This window comes from Chelonoidis abingdonii, chromosome 15 (assembly GCF_003597395.2).
Source record: "Chelonoidis abingdonii isolate Lonesome George chromosome 15, CheloAbing_2.0, whole genome shotgun sequence".
Classification (NCBI taxonomy): Eukaryota; Metazoa; Chordata; order Testudines; family Testudinidae; genus Chelonoidis; species Chelonoidis abingdonii.
In genome coordinates this window covers 18,892,258-18,917,385 of record NC_133783.1, presented here as the reverse complement: position 1 = coordinate 18,917,385, position 25,128 = coordinate 18,892,258, and the positions used below count along the sequence as shown (strand labels likewise).

The 25,128-nt window shown below is 43.1% G+C and overlaps 1 protein-coding gene across 13 annotated transcripts in view; it reads left to right on the top strand.

Moving 5' to 3' along the window:
* The window catches only part of JMJD1C (jumonji domain containing 1C), a 325,097-nt gene that overhangs the window by 110,477 nt on the left and 189,492 nt on the right, over nt 1-25,128 (top strand). For 2 of the 13 annotated variants that reach the window (XM_075072588.1, XM_032776339.2), the window contains one exon: nt 5,547-5,632. The exons of 10 other annotated variants lie outside the window; for them this stretch is intronic. The gene's annotated coding sequence lies outside the window, so the exon portion shown is untranslated. Of the gene's footprint in view, nt 1-4,841; nt 5,220-5,546; nt 5,633-25,128 lie in introns of those variants that run through there. One more of the 13 variants, XM_075072589.1, reaches the window with a different exon arrangement.

The window sequence follows — 25,128 nt, the reverse complement described above, 5'->3', positions numbered from 1 at the left end:
CTATGCCATCCCCTTTCTCTCCCACCCTCCAATCTCACCCCAGTCCTTCTTCAGGGACCCTCTTCATGAGCACTTCTTAAGACAGGAAGTAAACCATCTCCTACATTTAGATGATGTGGAGCAAGTTCCACACAACACAGAAGGATTTCTACTTCCATTACTTGCTGACCCAGAAGAAAAATGGTGGATAGAGACCCATCTTAGATCTCAGAATGCTTAACAAATTTGTGTAAATTCAAGATGGTCACACTGACCATGCTAATACCAGTGCTGGAAAGGGGAGACTGATTTTCAGCCCTCAACCTGCAAGATGCATATTTTCATATCACCATACACCGTGCTCAGACTATTTCTACAGTTCATAGTGGAGGGTAGTTACTACCAATACAGAGTACTACCTTTCGGCCTATCCACCGCACCAAGTCTTTTCCACAACCCTTGAAGTAGTAGTGGCACACTTAAGAAAACAAGGGATAACGATCTTCCTGTACCTAGTCATAGATGACTGTCTTCTGAAAGGTATGACTCAAAGAGAAACAACAGATATGATGCAAACACCATTACCCTGTTGCAGAACCCAGGGTTACAGATGAACAAAAATCAACCCTAGTTCCCTACAACTGGACTTCATTGGGGCACACCTTGGCTCCACTCAGGACAGAACATCACTACCTAGGAACAGATTCGTGACATTGAACAACTTCGTCTCAGTATTCAACAACAGCCCTCAAACATTGGCACAAACCTGCTTACAAGTATTAGGTCACATGGTGACCCTGACATTTTTGGGAAGACACACAAGACTACACATGCGCTGCTTAGAAAGCTGGCAGAGCTCAGTATACATCCCCAGTAAACACTGCCTAAATAAGAGACTAACAGTACCACCAGTGGCGGACAAAACCTGAGAATGTGTGCATTGGGATCTCCTTTCAGCAGGATCCACCATCAGTAATAATCGCAGTGGATGCTGATGGGCTGGGGGAGCCCCATCTACTAGAGATATCGATCTACTAGAGCCATGTTAAGTATAGAATGCCTGCAGGCATTTCCTACCAGTGGTGAAGAAAGAGTCAGTCTGGCTAATGACTGAGAATATAGTGTGTATGTTCTATATCAATTGCCAAGGAGGAGCTTGCTCCCACTTACTGGGCACTGAGGGCATGGAACTAATGATACAAAACAAAGTAAATATCTCTGAGTGTTATCTTCCACGATGCCAGAATATGATGGCAGATATCCTAAGCAGGTATTTTCTCTGAGGAATGCCAATGGGAAATAAATAGTCTACAGTCAATATTTCAACCATGTGGCTTCCCCCTGTCCATCTCTTTGAGTCATCACTCAACCCCAAGTGCCTACTCTTCTGCTCAAGAGTGGGACTGGGACCTCAATCACAGATGGATACTTTTCTTATCATATGAGACATATCACTCATGTATACTTTCTCACTGAACCTACTGATGCCACAAGTGATGCACAAATTATTTGTTGACAAGGCCTACTTCATACTGAGAATCTCAGTATGAAGTACCTAGAGAGACCTGGTACCTTTACCTGATGGACGTGGTGGTATGCACCCCACAAACTCTTCCACTTTGGGCGGATCTCCTCTTACAGGTCAATGGCCGGACTCTCCACCCAAATCTGGAGAAACTTTACCTGAAAGGTTGCCTTCTTGGTCTCAGTCACCTCCACTTGACAAGTTAGTGAGATAGGGGCCCTTATGGCTGACGACCCCCTTATACTATATTCTTTAAAGACAAGGTCATGTTGAGACCACACTTGAAATTCTTACCTAAAATATCAACATCCTTCCATATAAACCAACCCATATACCTCCCTATGTTTTAACTCCAGCTACACAGGAACTCACAAGAGATTCTTACGTATGCTAGCCATCAGATGAACAACAGCATTTTATTTAGACAGAACCAAGCCTTTCCGGAAGTCCCCCCAGACTTATTTCCACAACTGAATGCTTCAAGGGATGCGCAAATATCCACACAGAGACTATCTAAATGGATCTCTACCTGTATCCAACTCTGTTATTGAACGAATAACACCGAACCCCCAGAAGGGATCAATCCCACTCTACAGTCTCAATAGCAGTGTCAATAGTAGTGTTGAACAACATACCGATAATAGACATATGCAGATGGGCTACCTGGGCCTCAGTGCACATGTTACGAAACAATTCACAGTCACTCAAAGCTCAAGATCAGATGCTATAATAGGCCTCACCATGCTCTCTCCAACTGCCCAAGCAAATTTGAAGCCCCTTTATCCACAGTGGGGCATTGCTTTACAATCTCCTGACATGGAGCACTCACAGGGACATCACTTGAAGAAGAACACAGGATTACTCAACCTGTGCAGTAACAGGTTCTTTGAGATGTTTCTCCTTATGAGTGCTTCACTAACCACCCTTCTCCCCTCCACTTTGGAGTTGGCAGTAAGGACTCTACGGTAGAGAAGGAACAGAGGGGGTCTGGTCACATGCGTACTAGATGAGATACCAACGCCGCTGCAAGATGACTACTGCACACATGCATCCAGATGGACACGGCTACTGAAAATGTCTGACCAGTGGTTCTGGGATGCACCCACACCTGATGTGGAGCAAACATCTCAAAGAATCTCAGTTACTGCACAGGGTGAGTAATCATCTCTTTCTGCATGGACACAACTACCATGTATGTCTCAAGGGCAACCTAGTAGAAGAGGGGTGGCAGTAATCTTAGTAAACACTTGCCTTTTATTGTTTCAGCACAACTCAGATATATTTTAATTAAGGGGTCCTTGAAAAGGTAGACTTCTCACTTTAGCCAATGTATATAGTGCCAGTCAAAGTCAAGCTTCTTTTTTTAATAGTTTTTTAGGGACTTAGGAAACTTAAAGGAAGCGGATATTATTTTGGCGGGAGGGGGGATTAAAGAGGTGCTTAACCCCACCTTTGATTGAATATACACACACAGCATTCAGAAAAAGCAAGTGCAAATTTGTTGCATCACTTAAATGAGAATTTGGAAGTCTGATTGGAGATGAATGCAGATGTCTGGGACTATATATATTTAGCTATTCATGGATCTTATTGTAGGATTCATATGATTTTTGTTTCTAGGACATGGGCTTATTTAGTCTAAAAAGCCAGTCTGGGAATTATAACTTGGTTAGATCATGCCCCTGAATATATTAGATTAAAAGATTGGGATTCAGTGGAAGAACAAAGGACCTGGCACTTGAAAAGGACTTTGTTGTCTGGCCCCCTGAGAGTTCAAGAGCTGAAAGAAAACTTTCAGAAATGTATAGAGGAAAATAAGGAGAACGGATCAATAAAAGTATCCTCTAGGATGCTGGAAAGATGGTAATGAGGGGGATTTTTATAAATAAAGCAGCCTACCTTAAAAAAAAAAAAAAAAAAAAAAAGGGAAAAAAGAGCTCTTGAGTTTTGTTAAAGAACTTTTTGTTTTGGAAAAGAGTTATTAATCTACAGGATCTAAAAGAGTACATAAGAATATAAATGAGATAAGTGGGCACATTAACCTATTACAAGCAGATAAGAGTGAGTAAACAGGTATACTAAACAAAAACATTAAGCTTTTAGACAGATTAAAAAAAAAAGAAACGAGGTAAGTCAGCCATCCTTCTCACTAGCTATAAAAAGGGACTTATCTGAAACTTCTTCTAGCTTTTTCTGTTTTTTGAAAGAGGCAAAAATTGTTCTTCCAAAAGAAAGAAGGGATCTTACCAATTGTGTATCATACAAACCTGTTTCTTTAATTAACATGGATACTGAAATTTGTGCCAAATTGATAGCAAACAAATTGCCATATTGCCCAAATATGTTCACCCGGACCAATCTGGGTTTGTTGCAGGCAAGCATCATCTGGTAATATCAGAAGAACTCTGAATTTGATTTGTAATATTGATTTTAGTAATTCTTCCTGTGTTACTTTCTTCACATGCTGAGAGAGGCTTTGAGCAGCTGGAGTGGCAGTATTTCAGACAAATTTTGTAAGGTTTGGTTTTGGAAATCAGTTTTGTAGGAGCATATCAGCTCTTGTGATAAATGGGTGGTGGAGTGAAAGGGGGAGCTCCCTTTTATGGACACCCAGCCAACCAGTTAGCTATAAAGTCCCTCTTGGTAGCTGTTCTCTGCTTGTTTTACCTGTAAAGGGTTAAAAAAAAAAGTCCCTGCATAGTTAAAGGAAAGGGAGTGGGCACCTAAGCAAAAGAGTCAATGGGAGGGCTAGAACTTTTTAAAATGGGGAAAAAAAACTTCCTGTGGTGGTGGTGGTGGTCTCCGGGACAAGAGGGGAACAGGGAGCAGTTATACTGTGAGAAGCTGAAGGCCAGATATGAAAATCATCAGATCATATCTAGAACTACTTATTTAACAACTCAGAGATGAAAGTAGATCAGGAATGTTTAGAAAGACACAATTAGATTTATTTCTGTTTATTTCTTATTGGCTTGTGGACTCCTCTCTGCTAATGCCACATGCTTTTTGTTCTGCTTTTAACATTTAAGCAGGACCTCAAGAAGGTTATTCTTAATGTTTAATTTTTGTAAGTGGGTTTTTTAAATCTAGTAAAAGCCTAAGTTGTATATTCTTCCTTTTTGTTTTTTAATAAAGCTTACCTTTCTTAACAGGATTGGGTTTTTGGTGTCCTAAGAGGTTTGTACATATGTTGTTTAATTAGCTGGGGGCAACAGCAAAGTTCCTTTGTTTTTCTTTCTCAGCTCTTCCTCGGACAGGGGGTGAAAGGGCTTGAGGGTACCCCCACAGGAAGGAATTCTGAAGTGTGCCTTCCAGGGTCCCAAGGGTTGTTTTTTTTTTTTGCACTTGAGTGGTGGCAGCATCTATCCAGCCAACATCAGAGAGAAACTGTGACTATGGGAGTTTAATACCAGCCTGGAGTGGCCAGTATTAATTTTTAGAATCCTTGCAGGCCCCCACCTTCTGCACTCAAAGCGCCAGAGTGGGAATTCAGCCTTGACATTCCTGTATATTCATTCTTGAATGAATTACTTAATGATCATCAATTTCCACCTTTCAATTTGTGTAGGGGTATGAGAAAGGGTATCCCATTATCTCCCTCTGTTGTTTGCTTTGACTATGGAGCCATTTGCAATAAATATGAGAGAGAGCCCCTATGTAAAGGGCATCAGACTGTCTTCTGGATTAGAGGGAAAAATAGCTTTGTATGTTGCTGGTAAGTTGTTACATTTGCAGAATCCAGAAGTCTCATTAAAAATTATCAATAACTGACTTTGGAATGTGGTCAGGTATCAGGTGTCAAAATAAGCTATGATAAATGTGAAATGTTAGGAATTAATGGTCCGAAAAAGAGTAAAAAATTGTCAGCTACATATATTTAAATCTTTAGAAATAAATAATGGTGGAGAAACATGTTTTAAAGGAAAATTATGCTCCACTGTGAAATAAAATCATAAAAGATTTGGAAGAATGGAACAAATATGAAATTACTTGGCTAGGCGCAGGGTAGCTTTGGTAAAAATGAAAGTTATTTTTGTTTCAGTGCATCCCTGTTGGTATTCCTGACATGAAGATAAAAACATGGCAGGATGCCTTATTAAATTTCATATGGAATCATAAAAGCCAAAGGTGAGTTCTAAAGTTCTGTATAAGCCTACACAGTGGGATATATTAGCTTTCCCTAACTTGGCTCATTATTTTTATGTACCACAATTAAACGATGTGATAAATTAGCTTTATGACAGAGCATCCAAACACTAGGTAACACTTTGACAAGACTAGAACCCAAATGTAGCTATTCATAATGATTGTTGGGTTAAAATTGAGTTCAGGTCGCCACAAATAAAAAGTAATTCATCCAGACCATTTTAGGGGCTTGGGATGAATTTTCTAAATTCCTATCACTGAGGCTCTCTCCTTCAGCTAATTTCATTAATAATCAGGAATGTGTCCCTAGGAAATCTGAACATGACTATGCATTGTGGGTAAGAGCTAAGATTACTCAATTTGAACAGCTGTTCCTGCTTCCTGATTTGAAATTATACCAAGAGGTATGTAATAATGTGAATATAATCCTGTATTTTTTTATATCTACTAGTCGAACATTTTATTTTGAAATCTGGATACAAGAGGTCTCTATCTAGACTTTTAACCACATTTGAGGAGTTGACCCAAGAGCAGAGTGGAACAGAAATTTTTTTTTCTAAGATATATACAGTTTTGACTGAAAAATATGTTAAGAAAACAGCTCAAAGGAAAAGATGGGATAGATATTTGGACAAAGAAACTGATGTGGATGAGCAGGTCTATATATGAGAAAAGGGATATACATCTTCATTTTGTGTAGCTCATAAAGAAAAGTTTTATAAACTACTGTATAGATGGCTTCCGTCTTTTGTTAAGATCAATCACATTTTTGCTACTGAGGAAGCACTCGATTGCAGGAAAAAGAGAAAATAATGGCATGTGTGCTTGTGCCCAGGAATTAGATGGTTTTGGGAGGAAATTATTTAACAGATTAATCTCATAACTAAATGCTGACTTCCCTGACATGCTTGCTTAATGTTCCAGTAAAGAATCTACATTTTAAACAGAACAACAAATTAATGTTTATATTGTTAGCAGCTAGACTTTGTATTGAACATCATTAGAAATGTGCTTCCCCTCTCCTATGGATTTTTGGTGTAGTAAAATATTAAACTGTCCTTGTAATGGAAAAGTTCTCATTCACAAATATGGATGGATGTCAGAAAGGGAGAACATAAGAATGGCCATACTGGGTCAGACCAAAGGTCCATCCAGCCCAGTGGCTAATACCAGGTGCCCCAGAGGGAGTGAACCTAACACGTAATGGTCAAGTGATCTCTGTCCTGTCATCCATCTCCACCCTCTGACAAACAGAAGCTAGAGACACCATTCCTTACCTATCCTGGCTAATAGCCATTAATGGACTTAACCTCCATGAATTTATCTAGTTCTCTTTTAAACCCTGTTATGGTCCTAGCCTTCGTAACCTCCTCAGGCAAGGAGTTCCACAGGTTGACTGTACTATGTGAAGAAAAACGTCCTTTTATTTGTTTTAACCTGCTGCCCATTAGTTTCATTTGGTGGTCCCTAGTTCTTCTATTATGGGAACAAGTAAATAACTTTTCCTTATTCACTTTCTCAACACCACTCATGATTTTATATACCTCGATCATCTCCCCTGTTAGTCTCCTCTTTTCCAAGCTGAAAAGTCCTAGCCTCTTTAATCTCTCCTCATATGGGACCCGTTCTAAACCCCTAATCATTTTAGTTGCCCCTTTCTGAACTTTTTCTAATGCCAGTATATCTTCTTTGAGATGAGAAGACCACCTCTGTATGCAGTATTCAAGATGTGGGCTTACCATGGATTTATATAAGGGCAATAAGATATTCTCTGTCTTATTCTTTATCCCTTTTTTAATGATTCCTAACATCCTGTTTGCTTTTTTGACTGCCACTGCACTCTGCATGGACGTCTTCAGAGAACTATCCATGATGACTCCAAGATCTCTTTCCTGCTTAGTTGTAGCTAAACTAGCCCCCATCATATGGTATGTATAGTTGGGGTTATTTCTTCCAATGTGCATTACTTTACATTTATCCACATTAAATTTCATTTGGCCATTTTGTTGCCCCAATCACTTAGTTTTGTGGAGAAGTTCTTCACAGTCTGCTTTGATCCTAACTATCTTGAGCAGTTTAGTATCATCTGCAAATTTTGCCACTTCACTTTTTACCCCTTTCTCCAGATCATTTATGAATAAGTTGAATAAGATTTGTCCTAGGACTGACCCTTGGGGAACACCACTAGTTACCCCTCTCCAGTCTGAGAATTTACCATTTATTCCTACCCTTTGTTCTCTGTCTTTTAACCAGTTCTTAATCCATGAAAGGACCTTCCCTCTTATCTCATGACAACTTAATTTACGTAAGAGCCTTTAGTGAGGGGCCTTGTCAAAGGCTTTCTGGAAATCTAAGTACTCTGTGTCCACTGGATCCCCCTTGTCCACATGTTTGTTGACCCCTTCAAAGAACTCTAATAGATTAGTAAGACATGATTTCCCTTTACAGAAACCATGTTGACTTTTGCCCAACAATTACTTTTTTTATGTGTTGGACAATTTTATTCTTTATTATTGTTTCAACTAATTTGCTCGTTACTGATGTTAGATTTACCAGACTGTAATTGCCCGGATCACCTCTAGAGCCCTTTTTAAATATTGGCATTATATTAGCTATCTTCCAGTCATTGGGTACAGAATGATGATTTAAAGAACAGGTTACAAACCCTAGTTAATAGTTCCACAGTTTCACATTTGAGTTCTTTCAGAACTCTTGGGTGAATGCCATCTGGTCCCGGTGACTTGTTAGTGTTAGTTTATCAATTAATTCCAAAACCACCTCTAGTGACACTTCAATCTGTGACAATTCCTCAGATATGTCACCTACTAAGGACGGCTCAGGTTTGGAACTCTCCCTAACATCCTTAACCGTGAAGACTGAATCAAACAATTCATTTAGTTTCTCCAAAATGACTTTATCATCTTTAAGTGTTCCTTTTGTATCTCGATCGTCCAGGGATCCCGCTAGTCCAGGGGTCGACAACCTGCGGCATGTGTGCCAAACATGGCAAGCGAGCCGATTTTGAGCGGCATGCAGCCACCTGCTGCAGTCCTGGCCCCCAGCCCCACTTAGCCTCACTGCTCTCCCCTGCGGGACAGAAGGCAGAGGCTTGGTTCTGCAGCAACCAAGCTTCCCTGTCCCTTGCTTCTTCCCCCAGAGTGGTGCTTTCCTGCCCCGCCCCCTCTCCTTCCCTGCGCCAATCAGCTGATGGCCCTAGTGAGGGGGATGGGGGAAGAGCAACAATATGCAGGCAGTCCCCTAGAGGGGACAGAGAAAGGTAGGGACGGAGCCTTGGGGAAGGGGTTGGAACAGGCATATCTCTTCCAGCTCCCTGCCATGAGCCGCTCAGGGCAGGGGGCTGGAAGCACCCCTACGAGCCGAGCTCCCCAGCCCTCTGCTCTGATCCCCCACACAATCAGCATTCTGCCCTGCAGCCGCCATACCCCCGAGCCCTCTGCCCTGACCCTTGATTTAATTTGGGTATACATTTAAGTCCCCCCACACACACTCAGCTTTCTGTCCTGCAGCCCCCATACCCCCCGGCCCTCTGCCCTGAACTCCGCCCACCCCAACACACAACCAGCCTTCTGTTCTGCATCCCCACAGCCCCATCCCTCTGCCTTGACCCCCCTACACACTGCTGAGGTGTTCCTCCCATCACAGGAATATTAAATATTGTTATATTATGGTCACTATTTCCAAGTGGCCCTGTTATAGTTACCTCTTGGACCAGATCCTGTGCTCCACTAAGGACTAAATCGAGAATTGCCTCACCTCTTGAGGGTTCCTGTACCAGCTGCTCCAAGAAGCAGTCATTCAAAGTATCAAGAAATTTTGTTTCTGCATTTCGTCCTGAGGTGACGTGTACCCAGTCAATATAGGGATAATTGAAATCCCCCACTATTATTGTGTTCTGTATTTTGATAGCCTCTCTAATCTCCCTTAGCATGTCATCGTCACTATCACAGTCCTGGTCAGGTGGTCGATAATAGATCCATTCTGTTGTATTCTTATTAGAGCATGGAATTACTATCCATAGAGATTCTATGTAACATGTGGATTCATTTAAGATTTTGACTTCTTTTGATTCTACGTTTTCTTTCACATATAGTGCCACTCCCTCCCCTCCCCCCCGACCTGTTCTGTCCTTCTGATATATTTTACATTCTGGAATGATTGTGTCCCATTGATTGTCGTCACTCCACCATGTTTATGTGATGCCTATTATATCAATATCCTCCTTTAACATGAGGCACTCTAGTTCACCCATGTTATTCTTTAGAGTTCTAGCATTTGTGTACAAGCACTTCAAAATCTTATCACTGTTTGTCTGCCCTTTTCTGGTGTGTCAGATTCCTTTTTATGTAAATGTTTCTCGTCTGATCTGGCCCATACTTTATTCTCTTTCATCCTCTCTTCCTGACTAAAACCTAGAGGATCTCTATCAATAGACTCTCCTCTAAGAGAAGTTTCTGTCTGATCCACGTTTTCTGCTGCAGCAATTAGCTTTCTCCCATCTCTTAGTTTAAAAACTGCTCTGCAACCTTTTTAATGTTAAGTGCCAGCAGTCTGGATCCATTTTGGTTTAGGTGGAGCCCATCCTTCCTTTATAGGCTCCCCCATCCCAAAAGTTTCCCCAGTTCCTAATAAATCTAAACTCTTCCTCTCTACACCATCGTCTCATCCACGTGTTGAGACTCTGAAGCACTGCCTGCCTACCTGGCCCTGTGTGTGGAACTGTAAGCACTTCTGAGAATGCTACTATGGAGGTCTTGGATTTCACTCTCCTTCCTAGCAGCCTAAATTTGGCCTCCAGAACATTTCTCCTACCCTTCCCCATGTCCTTGGTACCTACATGTACTACAACCACCAGCTCCTCCCTAGCTCTACACATAAGTCTATCTAGATGCCTCGAGAGATCTGCAGCCTTCGCACCAGGCAGGCAAGTCACCATGCGGTTCTCCCAGTCACCACAAACCCAGCTATCTGTTTCTAATGATCGCATCTCCAATTACTAACACCTGCCTTTTCCTAATGACTGGAGTTCCCTCCTCCGGAAAGGTAACCTCAGTGCGAGAGGATACCCCAACGTTATCTGGAAGGAGGTTCCCACCTATGGGAAGGTTTCCCTCTGCTCCCATTGACTGCTCTCCTTCCCTGAGCCTTTCATCCTCCTTAACAGTGCAGGGGCTGTCTGACTGGAGGTGGGACAAATCTACAGTGTCCCGGAAAGCCTCATCAGCATATCTCTTTGCTTTCCTTAGCTCCTCCAGTTCTTCCACCCTCGCCTCCAAAGCCTGTATGCGGTCTCTGAGGGCCAGGAGCTCCTTGCATCGAATGCACACATACACCACCCGCCCACAGGGCAAGTAATCATACATGCTACACTGAGTGCAATAAACAGGATAGCCCCACTCTGCTGCTGGGCTTCTGCCTGCATTCTCTTCAACAGCTACCTACATTAAGGATAGGGTTTTTGTTTAATTCAAGAAGTTTTGATTATAGTTAAGTTTAATGGTTTTAAAGAATGGCAAGTGTATCTCACCCCCTTCCAAACTCCCTCTCGAAACTCCCTGTTAGTAGCCCCATGTCGCTTGCTCACTGCTTTATAAAGCCCTGGCCTTCCTGATAGCCTCGCCCCTGACTAAAGCTCAGCCAAAGAACAGAGGCTTCTAGATTTCAAACTCTGTTTAGAAGCTCACAGCTTCCAACTGCCAGCCACAGCACACAGTCCTTCAAACAGACAGACTAATACAAGCTCAGCACACAGCAAGTTGTGTTCAATTGCTTTACAGAACGTCCTAAATAATATAGGAGAAGACACCAGCATGAAAATGTGTGCTGCTAAGTGGAGAAGATTTTCAGCTTGGATGAACCATCAACTTCAACCTCTTGAGGCTTTGTTCCCTGCAATTTTGTGCTGCTTACCCTCTCTAAAAGAGCTTGGGGCTTTCAGTTAGTTCTGTAGGGTGCACCTTGCCGCTCTTAGGGCTTACCATCCATCTTTAGAGATGTATACAATCTTTTGTGTTTCTCTTTCCCACTTAAGGGTTTGCTGAGGGTTTTTCCATCTGTATGGGAACCAACCTCCACACTGGGACTAAAATGTTGTTCTGGCATGTCTCATGGGTCCAGCATTAGAGCCCATGGAATTATGTTCTCTCTCGCACCAGTCTTTGAAGAATTCCTTCCTTGTGACAGTCACATCATCTGTGAGGGTTGGGGAGATAGCTTTTATGGTGGATCCCCTTTATACTATTTCTGTTCTGACAATGATCTAGTAGGCCACACCCTAAGTTTCTACCAAAAATTATGCCAAATAATCCTACTTGAATTAGGTCATACTTCTGTGGCAATTTTGGGGGAGTTGGTACAATTTAGAAATTCTGGTTCATGTTGAGAATTTGCTGTATCATGGAAGGCTTCTCTGTATCCACCATTGCTGGCAAGTCTTTGAGCATTTACTTCTTTGTCCGGGACATTTTGAGTTGCTAGAACTGAACAGGCATCTATTCAATATGAAATACCTTAGGATACTAGCAAAGAGTCCTGTGGCACCTTGTAGACTAACAGATGTATTGGAGCATGAGCTTTCGTGGGTGAATACCCACTTCGTTGGATGAATGTAGTGGAAATTTCCACAGGCAGGTATAAATATACAAGCAAGAATCAGGCTAGAGATAACGAGGTTAGTTCAATCAGGGAGGATCAAGCCCTCTTCTAACAGCTGAGGTGTGAACACCTAGAGAGGAGAAACTGCTTTTGTAGCTGGTTAGCCATTCAGTCTTTGTTTAATCCTGAGCTGACGGTGTCAAATTTGCAACTAAACTGAAGCTCGACAGTTTCTCTTTGAAGTCTGCTCCTGAAGTTTTTTTTGCTGGAGGATGGCTACCTTTTTAAATCTGCTATTGTGTGGCCAGGGAGATTGAAGTGTTCTCCTACAGGTTTTTGAATATTGCCATTCCTAATATCAGACACATGCTTTTACAGATCCAGACTAACCCGGCTACTCCTCCGATACTTAGGATAGTGGGTTTGCTCAAGCTGGGAGAAGATGTTTTCTCCTCTTACCTGAAAGGAGGAAGAAAGCAGTGAGGGTGGAAATTCCCCAAGTAGACTAAAGAAACAGAGGTATTGCTGGTGTGTCATACAAACTAGAGAGAGAGAGAGAGAGACAGGAAATTTTTGGACAGGAAAATGGAAGGGGATGGTAAGTCCAAGATCAGAAAAGGTGAGCTGAGAAGAGACGGCTCCATGTTTCAAAAAACAGGCTATGCGCTGCAGCTAGAAGGACTCTGATCCCAACCCAAAGAATGCTCTGGAGTGGTGAGATAACTGAGAAAGGGAGATTAATGTATGGTTTATTTTCTTTGTATGCATCTGTGTATTTCTCATGTAATTAAGTAAAGAGCAATGATTTTAGAATGCCATGCAAAGTATCTGTGCATTTCATATGTTACACCTACTGTGTAGCCACTTGAAATGGTAAACCAGAAGAGAAGTACCTTTGGGTGGATATCTGGAAGAGGGCATGTTTGGGGTCCATCAAGTGCTACACCGCTCATGGAGGTGGAGTACAGAATTCGACTTCATAGGCCACTTAGGTCAGCAGAAGGGACTTAGTAGTATAGACACTGTGACAGATCCAAACCAGTGGGGTACAGGAGTCTGGTAGAGGGCAAATATACTGGTCACTGGATGAGTAGTTTTCTGTTCTCTGAGTGACCAGAGTAGGGGCTGCACTAGAGTAATCAGGAACCTGCTAGAACCAATTAAGGCAGACAGGCTGATTAGACCCTGCAGCCATCAAGCAGGTAATCAGGCACCTGGAGTGTTCTTTTAAAAGGGTCACTCAGTCAGGTGGGGTGGCGGAGGAGGAGTGCATAGTGAGGAGCTGGGAACAGGGGCGCAAGGAGCTGAGTGAGAGGGTGTCTGTTGCCAGGCTACAGGGTCAGGCCTTATCAGACACCAGGCAAGGAATGCCTGTGGTGAAGATTAAAGAAGGTGTTAATAGTTTAGGACAGCCGTGGGGTATGTTTAGCCGCAGGGAGGGTTATAGCTGTCTGCAGCTGTTCACGTGAAGAGTGCACTTATAGACAGCTGCAATCCACAGGGCTGAGGCTAGGAACCGGAGGTAGAGGGCCAGGCCTGGGGGTTCCCCCAACTCCATCTGATCAGACACAGGAGAGTTGATCCAGGGACCGTGTGGGAAGATTCACTGAGGTGAGCAAATTGCAATGAGCGCAGGACCCACTCAAGGTTAGAGGGACTTGGTAACCCTAATTCTATCGTATAGTCAATGCGCTCTGTCTACCGAAGTTTTGTAGTGTAGGCCAGGCTATAGGCTGCTATGACCTCAACAGAGTTTGTAATGCTCTAGCGAGTGCTCTGTGGGGGGTATGCTTAGGGAGCTGGGACAAAACTGTAACATGAAACATATTCAGGCTAATTTACCAGTACTTGAAGAATAGTCTTTTCCTTTGGAAAACTTCTTAGCTAATATTTAATGTTTGTAAATATTTCTTGGTGATCCTGCCATACATGCCACTTTATATATTAAAGTATAGTCTTGTCTTGGCAAAGTATTGAGATGTGTATTGTGAGAAGTACTCGTTCAGAAATGGTCTTATGGAAAAGTCTTGCTCAACAAACTTGAAAGAAATGGAGATCGCAAGACCTTGTGATGTGTGAACTGAAGGGGCCAGTTTCCAAGCGCATAATATTCTAATTAGCGAGATCTGTGACAGTGCGTTCCTCTGTGTTTTGTTTTTTGTGGTGTTTATCTTTGCTTCTGTAATAAGAGTGTTTTCTCCCTAGTCAATGTTGAAGCGCTCAGATGGCAGTCTTTAAACATGGTGTGTCGTCGTAACAACAGCAACTTAGGAGAACGTACTCTTCCACTGCTGTGAAAAAAAAAAAACAACAAAAACCAAAAACCCAACAACACAAAAAAAAATCCACCCCCACGAGAGGGGTAGCTTTAGCTTTGGCAAGGGGATCTGCCCAGCACTTGTACCACTGTCTTACCGCTACCATTTTACAGTGCTTGCATTTATGCAGGCTCAGGGAAGGTGTTTTTTTCACACCCTGAATGCGAAAGTTGCAGACACTATAAGTGGCATTTGTAGACAAGGCCTTAGCCTTTCAGACATGGGGGTACAGGAGAAGTCCTTGAGTTTGCTCAGGCACATGAAACAATCAAGTTTGTAGGGTGCTGAGTTAAGAGGAGTCTGGTGGTAAGAGGTTGCTATGGTATGTGCAGGCCCTGTTGAGGCTATGTACAGAGCATCTGACTGTTGGGAGTGACTGTCCTCTCTACTATTTTTTTTTTTTTTTTTTTTTTTTTTTTTCAAGCTGTACCGATTGTTATTTTCAGTTTAGGAAAAAAGCCAGGTTATCTTTTTTGCATAACTGAACCGCCTTCCATCAGGAATGTGATGTGTTGTCTGGAGTGCTTTCCATTCTGTGTCGATTAGCAGCAGCAAACACCTTGTACGCTACTGCTCTAACCGGACTTTGAAAAGGCCAGAAGTTCAAATGTGCATCTTTTTTAAAAAAGAGCTGGTTCCGTGTTAGTTTGAGAGAGAGAGGAGACGAAACAGTGATGGACGTATCTTTTCTTTTAAAGGAACATATCAAGAATTTCAGGGAAATGAGGTAAGTGGTACTATTCCTGCTTTGCTCTCTCCGCCAATTTTGTATGGTTTTCAATTCACATTGTCTTATTTTTACCTATTTCTGTTCTGCTTTTAAGGATGGAGAGGGCCCACACACACACAACTGGGAAATGACTGACTGAATACACAGTGAAAATTGCCATATATAAAAATCAAGGTGAATTTGATTTCAGTCAAATTGATTTAAATCACTCACTAGTCAGGAAGACTCGATTTAATCATCGATTTCTACATAAAAGTGCATTCTTATTGGTTGTTATAACCTTAGTACATATTCTTCACAACTCAGATCGATGTAGGTTTCATTTTTAGCAGGTACACACTATACATTTTCGAAGTGATTTGTTTGAAAACTTTTCAGGTTAGTTTTACAGCTGTATCAGCAAATAAATGAGTGTTTGGTTATTTCATTTATACAAGGTAATTGAAGCAGATATTTATGAAATCATTGGGAGGTGAGGTATCTCCAGTTGAACAGGTTAATCATTAATATTTGGAGGATTTTCTTGCCATGATGTATTAGGAGAAGAACATCACCAGACAGATATTTAAATTTGTTTTATTTAACTAAAACATTATATATTCTGAATTTTTTTCTTCAACAGCAAACATATAATATTTTAACTAAATAAGCATATGAATTTTTGAATTTAATTAAACATTCAAGTTTTTTAAAATCAGGTTTGTTTTTGTTTAATTGTTTTTCACTAAAATAGTTGATTTAATTTTTTAAAAATATTTCATTTAACTATTTCAGCCACGTCAACATGAGAAACTTAAAATATTGGCTTCTGCAGCTAATTCACTCATCTTCACCTTCATTTTCCTGTTTGTTCATAATCTGGAAAAGAAAAGCTTCCCTGCTTTTTCAGTTCCCAAATGATTTCTCAATTTGGAATGAATTAGTCCAAAGGAAGAAAATCTTCTTTCTACACCAACAGAAGAAGCTACTTGTGTTAAAAGTGAGATGATCACTTCAACGGTCTTTGAATCAAAGTGCTTAAGTAACTTCCCCCAGTTCACTGGTGTGACTTTCTTTAAAACATCACCAGCAAATACTTTCTTGAATAGTTCATCCTTAGGTCTGAAGTTTATTATAGTTGGCATTATGGAGGGATGATTGCTGGATGTCCATGTCATAGCCAACTCCTCTTCTTCAGCAATTAAGGTTTGACCCTGTTACCAAGAAAATGAGCTGGTGATAGTGCTTGTCCCATTTGCTTTTTTTTAATGCTTGTAATTTAACTCTGTGATTGCATATTTCTCTTTTTAAGATCTCGCTCAGTCCCTTCCAAATTTCACCAGCGTCAGCAATAAAACAGCTATTTCCCTGCATTTTGTTCAAGGCTACAGAAATAGGCTTCAGGCTTCACCTCTAGATATTTATTTATTTAAAAACATTTTTGCTGTTAACAAGCATGTGATCTCTGGAGGCACAAATCCACACTTTGAGAACTGCAAAACTAAGCATCTCTGATGATATCTTCTAGACTGAGCACTGAATCCCATTGGGTAGATAGAAAGATTTAACCTAAATAATCTATACAGAAGCCCCTGGAACCCCATAAATTTGGGTCCCTGGTCCATGAACTATTGGAGCTCATTTACAAAACTTTTCTTAAACATTGCATGAATATATTGTCTCATACTATGGAATTAGATTTTATAATCCCTATTCCATTATGAGATATATTTGAGCTATAATGTATCTTAATTAAAACTCTTTAGATAGGTTTTTCCCTCAAAAACTGTTTTATCAAAAAATTCGATTTAAATTAAAAAAAAATCTGTTTTTAAAAATCATTGATTTGTATCCACCCTGATAAAAATTGTAGTGACGTGCAGAGTAAACGAGATAATAGAGGGAAAAATCTGATCTTTCTTACAGTAATTTTAGGTGTTGCTTGTACCAATAGTAGGCTAAAGAAATCCAGAGAGAAGTTGTTTGTTTTTTTTTAATTTAATTTTTTTTTAAACATTGATAGTGTCTCTAAGATATTTAAAGTGTCCTGTGTTTGGGTCAGGTTTATTTTAGCATAAATCATATGTAGAATGTCAAGGTATAGTTGATATATTTTATTAGAGTAATTTGGCAGAGGTGGGGAATAAGTGCAAGGATAATGATAATTGTAGGTTCAGGCTGTACAAAATCTTAGGGAATAGATGTGAGATTGCATTTTTTTAATATGCTAGTCCATTGACTTAATCCAGTGGTTCTCAGACAGGGTACACGTACCTCTAGCAGTATGCCGAGGTCTTCCTGGGAGTATGTCAACTCATATAGATATTTGCCTAGTTTTACAATAGGCTACATGAAAAGCACTAGTAAGTCAATAGAAACTAAAATTTCATACAGACAATGACATGTTTATACTGCTCTGGATACTGTACTACATCAGTGTTTCTTACCCTGGAGTTGCAATTGATTTTAGAATTATATTGTATAAATGAGAAAGTAATAGTGTTCTGTGACACTTTGTATTTTTTCTGATTTTGTAAGCAAGTAGTTTTTAAGTGAGGTGAAATTTGAGGTAATCAACAAGACAAATCAGACTCCTGAAAGAGGTACACTACTCTGAAAAGATTGAGAACCATTTACTTACTTCATATTCTGTTCATTTACAAATTGATTATTTAATTTTTGTTAGTCAGATTCAGATTATTTTATTGCATATGAAAACTGAATTGTGGTGGCTTTTTTACTTTTGTTTTGTTTGGGTTTGAGAGAAAGTAGTATTGTGTCTTAGCCGTGTTCAGTGTGTTACCAGAGAGATGTGGCTGACTTCAGTTAACCTCATATCAGTCTGACCTCTCATTTATAACCAGATAAATCTTTAACACAGTTAATAGCAGAGTTTTCACTTCAGGACTATTGACTGTATCAGTCGTTGCCAGAATGAAGTATTTCATTATTAAGAATTTCAATCTTCCGTTTGTCGTTCTGCTGCTCCTTTCAGATGATTTTGAAAGAAACATTCTGTCCATTAGATAGCTAAACAAGTGGCACCTATTTCCACAAAGCTTCTTATGGCTGTTTAATTTCTCACTTGAACTGTAAAATTTAACATTTTTGCAATTTTTCTTATAACTTTTTTGTGTATAGTCCACACATTCTGAAAATATTGCTGATCAAGTGTTTTAATTTGAAATGTAAGTAATCAGTTGAGATTATGATGTTATAAGAAGATACGGTATTTCATCTACTGAAAGCAGACAGATGATAAATGTTAATGACAGTGACTTCCAAAAAGACTTTTTGACAAACATTTTTAATATTTAATTAAAATAGTCATCTCTTCTGTCAGTCATTTAGAATGCAGTGAGCTGCATTTACTGTATTTTACTGACATCCTTCAGAAAAAATAAATGATGAGACAACATGTGTGACTTAAATATCTTTTCTTGGTGAGAGAGACAACCTTATGAGCTACAGACAGCTCTTCTTCAGTTCTAGGAAAGGTACTATGGCCTGGTCTACACTACGCATTTAAACCGAATTTAGCAGCGTTAAACTGATTTAACCCTGCACCTGTACACACAACGAGGTCCTGTATATCGATATAAAGGGCTCTTTAAACCGGTTTCTGTACTCCTCCTTGACAAGAGGAGTAGCGCTGAAATCGGTATTGCCGTGTCGGATTAGAGTTAGTGTGGCCGCAAATCGACGGTACTGGCTTCCGGGCAGTATCCCACAGTGCACCATTGTGACCGCTCTGGAAAGCAATCAGAACTCGAATGCACTGGTCAGGTAGACAGGAAAAGCCCCGCAAACTTTTGAATTTCATTTCCTGTTTGCCCAGCGTGGAGCTCTGATCAGCACGGGTGGCGATGTGGTCCCAAATCCAAAAAGAGTCGCATGGGACCGTATTGGGGATCTGGATTGCTACGCTGCTATGGGGGAAATGAAAGCATTTGAAATGCTCGGCTGTTGATAGACAGAAGGAGCCACAGACATAGTGCTCGTGTGCCAAATATGTGCAGCCGTAACGGAACGCAAAGAACAAGATGGCGCTCTGGAGGGAGGGAGGTAAAACGATGGTGGGAGTGGGCAAGTGGGGGATGAGAGACTCAGTACTCTCGTTCCTGAAAGCTTTCGAATTCTTGCTGGTCCATGCCTGAAGGAATCAACATTTTCTGCGTGTTTCGGGCTTGTCGTCATTTACCCCTTCCCCTTCCCCGAAAGACAAGGGAACACGGTTTTGCCGTTTCAGTGTCACCTAATGTCTATGCATGCTGTGGTAGACGGGGTGTTGCAAGTGCCTGAAACAGCATCCGCTTCCCCGATGCGACGGTTATAATACACTGTATCCATCGTTGTCTCAGCCTCTGAGATGCTCCGACTGGCCTCGTGAGGTTGGCGGGGCGCCTGGGTAAAATATGGGAATGATCCCGGTCACTCCGGCAGTGTACAGACACGGCTGGTAACCGGTCTCCATCAATAGCAACTGAAGGCTGAGCTCATCTGTCATGCCCTCCCCTTCAATCTAAGAAAGATTACTGTACTGCCTGGCTATCATAGCAACGGGATGACTGGGTCTACTCTCTCACCCACCCTTTATGTCCTGCCTGACTATCACAGCAGTGGAGGCTTCCTCCCCTCATTTTTATCCACTAAAAGTCACGTGTTTCTTATTCCTGCTCTTTATTACTTCATCAGACAAATGGGGGGACCACTGCTATGGGTAGTCACAGAAGTTGGAGAGGAGGGAAGCAATTGGATGGGCGTTTGTTGCAGGGGCAACCTCCTAATGGCATGCGCTTCATCTTTTTGCGGATCTCTGGGTGCTTGATCTCTGGTTCTCTAGTCACTTTGCTCTGCATTTAGGCAGGAACTGAACTTATTTTAGAACAAACATAAGAAGGAATGAACCGGGAGTCTCCATTTTTGTCCATGCGCCCCCGACGAGTTAGCGAGGGAGGCAGGAGCCACCTATGGACAGCAGAGACCAGTCAGACAACTGAGTGAACCGTATCTAATCGCCATTTAAAAATGCATTGGCAGATGGTGCAATAGGGTGGTACATCTCTGCTCCTTCAAGCAAATGAATGCTGCTCTGTAGTACTGCGTCGTCAGCAGCATCCAGTACACCATACGGTGACAGTGACAGGCAAAACGGGCCTCCGATGGTTTGCATGTATGGCGTTCTGCGGGCATCAGGGAAAAGGGCGCGAAATGATTGTCTGCCGTTGCTTTCACGGAGGAAGGATTGAGTGACGACATTTACCCAGAATCACCCGCGACACTGTTTTTGTATTGGGATCTCAACCCAGAATTCCAATGGGTGGGGGAGACTGTGGGATCTATGGGATAGTGACAGGATAGCTACCCACAGTGCAATACTCCGGAAATCGACGCTAGCCTTGGTACATGGATGCACACTGCCGAATTAATGTGCTTAGTGTGGCCGCGTGCACTCGACGTTATACAATCTGTTTTACAAAACCAGTTTATGTAAAATTGGAATAATCCCATAGTGTAGACATACCCTATGAGTATCACAGCTAAATACGTGATCAAACAGATGGTTTAGCATAAGTATTGTAGTTAGCACCTACTCTAGGAGATCATTCAAGGTGGAGTAGCCGGTTAACACCCGTGTAGTTATAGGACAAAAGGAGGAGTTAGTTGGTTCCAGATTGTTGTAATAAGTAAGGATTCTGTGACTTTCATAACAGCTGGTGTGGCTGATTTCAGGGCCAGCTGGTGTGGCGGTCCCCAGGGCCAGCTGCACCAGTTGCTGCTCAGGAGGCCCCGAGCAGCTGGCTCCAGGGATGGCCCAAGCAGCGGCCAGTTTGGCTGGCTCCAGGGACCACCCGAGCTATGGCTGGTGCGGCTAGCTCTGGGGAGCATCTCAGCAACGATTCCGGGGGCTGCCCTGGAGCCAGCTGCTGCTCGGGTGGCCCCGGGTAGTTGGCTTTGGAGACGCACTGGAACAATGGCCAGTATGTCTGGCTCCGGGGCCCACCCAAACAGCAGTGGTCCCCGGGACCTCCTGAGCAACAGCCTTAGGGGTGCCCAGAGGCTGTCCAGGCAGCAGTCCCCAGGAGCAGCGGCTGGGGGGCAGTCAACCCCCAGCACTGGAGCAGGCCCCACCCCCAAGCAGGGCTCCCCCAGAGCAGGAGGTTTCCAGAAGTAGAGATTTAGTCAAAGGTATTTATGTTAAAAGAGATGGCCGTGAATTTTTATTTAGTGCCCATGACCTGTCCATGACCTTCACCAAAAATACTCTTGACTAAGGGCATGGCTTCACTTCCGGGTTAGAGCGCATTAAAGCAGCCCAATGTGCAAGGCATCTAGAGTGCTCTGATTCCAGGGCACTGACGAGTGGAATAACGTTTAATGCGCCCCCTGCTGGAGCGCCACGGTGCCAGTGTGGACACCTTGGTTTGTTAATGTGCTCTGATCAGCCTCCAGAAGTGTCCCACAATGCCTGTTCAGCCACTCTGCTCATCAGTTTGAACTCTACTGCCCTGCCCTCAGGTGACCAACTGTCAGACTCGCCCTTTAAATTCTCTGGGAATTTTGAAAATCCCCTACCTGTTTGCTCAGCCAGATGTGGAGTGCTCTCAGCGAATCTTTCCAGGTGACCATGCCTCCATGCTCCAGGCGATCCCCATTATGGAGCGATGGCAAGGTGCTGGAACTCATCAGTGTTTGGGAGGAGGAAGCTGTCCAGTCTCAGGTGTGCTCCAGCCGTAGGAATTATGATACGTTTGGGCAGATATCAAGGGACATGATGGAAAGGGGCTATGACTGGGATGCACTGCAGTGCAAGGTTAAAGTGAAGGAGCTGCAGAATAACTACTGGAAAGCCCACTCTGGTGCTGCCCCAGCGACCTGCCATTTCTGCAAAGAGCTGGATGCGATACTTGCGGTTGACTACCACCTCCTCTTTGAGTACCACCATGGACACTTCAGAGTCCAGTTCAACAAGGCAGGAGGATGAGTAAAGAGGGAGCAAGGGTGCTGAGGCGGAGGAAGACACCCCAGAATCTATAGATGCATGCAGCTAGGAGCTGTTCTCAAGCCAGGAGGAAGGTAGCCAGTCACGGCGGCCAGTACTTGAAAGAACAAGCAACAGAGGAGGTTCCTGGTAAGCAGCTTTTATTTTGTGAAGGAAGTTATTTGGTGTGGGCTCTTGAGGCAAGGAGGGTTAGGGGTGCATGCATGCCTAGATGTAGAATAGGGCACTGATGTGCTCTCTCACTTTGCGGTAATTGCCTCAGTGATCTCTTCAAAGGTCTCAGCCAGAAATTGGGCAATGTGCTTGCCCAGGTTTCTTGGGAGAGCCACTGTCGTCCTTTTCCCAGTCAGGCTAACATGTCGGTGCCTCTGTGCCGTGAGAGGAGGGGGGACCATTGCTGCACACAAGCAAGCTGCATATGGGCCAGGGCGGAAGCTGCATTGTAGTAGAGCACCCTCCCTTGCTTCCCAGGTCACCCTCAGCAGCGAGATCTTCCAGGAAGAACTCCTGTGGAAAATATGGGAACAGTGTTCAGTATAGGGGCCTGCTGCAGCTGTTGGCTCTCCCTAAGGTACACAGTACAGTCATGAAACAATCAATCCCCCTTGACCTGTGCTTACTCACCATTTTGGGGCTCCCGTGGGTTATGTGTGCTCACTTTGGGATGGGCAAATTATGCTCTTGTGTAGACTGTGCTTGCCCTCCATAAGTGGGAATCATTGTTCTGTCTAGTGAGAACAATTCTGTCTCTGTTAAGTATTGCATTTTGCCTTTACAGATGCAACCTTGAGATCTCAGCTGTCTGTTATCACCGACCAAGAGGCTGCAAAGAATCAGGAGGAGGCCACGTAGAAACTAAGAAGACATGCTGCATGAAGTAATGTAGAAGTCACTTAATGAGAATCTAAAAGCGCAGGACTGGAGGGAGAGTGAAAGGAGGATCCGCCAGCAGAATGTGGATCACTGGCACAAAAGTGCGGCGCTCCAGCAGCAAAGCACCGATTGGCTGATAAGCATCATGGAGCACTAAGCGGACTCGGTCCAGGTGCTCGTAGCCATGCAGGTGGAGCACTACGCTGCCCCCTGCTTGCAGCCTTTGTCCCAAAACTCTTTCCGTTGTGCCTCCATGTCACCTCCAACCCACTTTCCCCAACATTCGGGTTCTTATCGCCACCAGCTGCCTCCAACACCTGTAGCTTCACCACCCTGCCCTGAAAACTACGACCCTTACCCACTGTGCTCAACCCTATCACCATGTAGTATAGCCATCCTGAAGTGCAGCACTCATTGCACAGCACTCCAGATAGGAAGGCTGAGTATAACGGGACATACGCAAATCTGTGACTGTACCATTCCCCACCCCACCCCCCTTGCCCTTTCTGTTTCCCAAGCAGTTGTGTTTCTTTTCAATAAATGGATTTTTTGGCTTTGAGAATGTTCGTTATTATTGCATAAAGTAAAAGATATCTTAGCCCAGGAAAGCAACATGCACTGCAAGTCAGCATAGCAAAAACAGATTCCTACTAACATTGGAACCACTGCACTTCACTCCTGTGTGGGGCACCAGACATTACTGGTGGCTTTCAGCCTGAAATTGCTCCCTCATGGCATCCCTAATCCTTTCAGCTCCTCTAATAGCCCTGCTGTCTGGCTGTTCAAATTCAGCCTCCAGGTGTTGAACCTCCAATGTCCATGCCTGAGTGAAGCTTTCACCCTTCCCTTCACAAATGTTATGGAGGGTACAGCATGCTGATGTAACCGCGGGAATGCTGTCATCGGCCAGGTCCAGCTTCCCATACAGAGAGCACCAGAGGCCCTTTAAACGGCTAAAAGCACACTCCATAGTCATTCTGCACTGGCTCAGCCTGTTGTTGAACCACTCCTTGCTGCTGTCAAGGCTCCCTGTATAGGGTTTCATGAGCCATGGCATTAAAGGGTAAGTCTCCAAGGATCACAATGGGCACTTGACTTCCCCTATGGTGATCTTCTGGTCTGGGCAAAAGTCCCAGCTTGCAGCTTCCTGAACAGGTCAGTGTTCTGAAAGACACGTGCATCATGCACCTTTCCGGGCCAGCCTGCGTAATGTCAATGAAACGCCCACAACGATCCACAAGCACCTGGAGAAGCATAGAGAAATACCCCTTCCGATTAACATACCTCCGCAGTTAGGGAAACCCATTCGTGCAAATCCAGCTACAATGTCATGCATGTTACCCAGAGTCGTGGTTCTTCGGAGCAGGGTGCAATTAATGGGACTGCAAACTTGCATCAACACGATTTCAACGGTAGGCTTTCCCACTCCAAACTGGTTAGTGACCGATCAGTACCTATCTGGAGTTGCCAGCTTCTAGATTGTAATAGCTACCCACTTCACCACCACCAGGGCAGCTTCGTGTTCTTGTGCTGCAGGGTGGGGGCGAGCCCATCACATCGTCCCATTAAAGTGGCTTTCTCATCTGAAAATTCTGCAGCCACTGCTTGTCATCCTAGACTTGTATGATGATGTGATTCCACCACTGAGTGCTTGTTTCCCGAGCCCAAAAGCGGCGTTCCACAGTGGTGAGCATGTCCGTGAATGCTTGTCCTGTGTTGTATGCATACTCAAGTCAATAGCATCGTTGGAGTCCTCACTGTCAGTTTAAGGAGTAACTTGATTGCCAAACATGACGTGCTGGCGACACTCATCAGCATATTCCTCAGCAGTTTGGGCTCCATTCCTGGAGACCGAAAGGGAAGACAGAGCGCGCAGCACAAAAAATGTTGGAAGATGGTGTCAAATGTGAACAGAAGCAGAGGGTTGCTGGGATGTGAAACGATGCATCACGGGGCTTTGGGA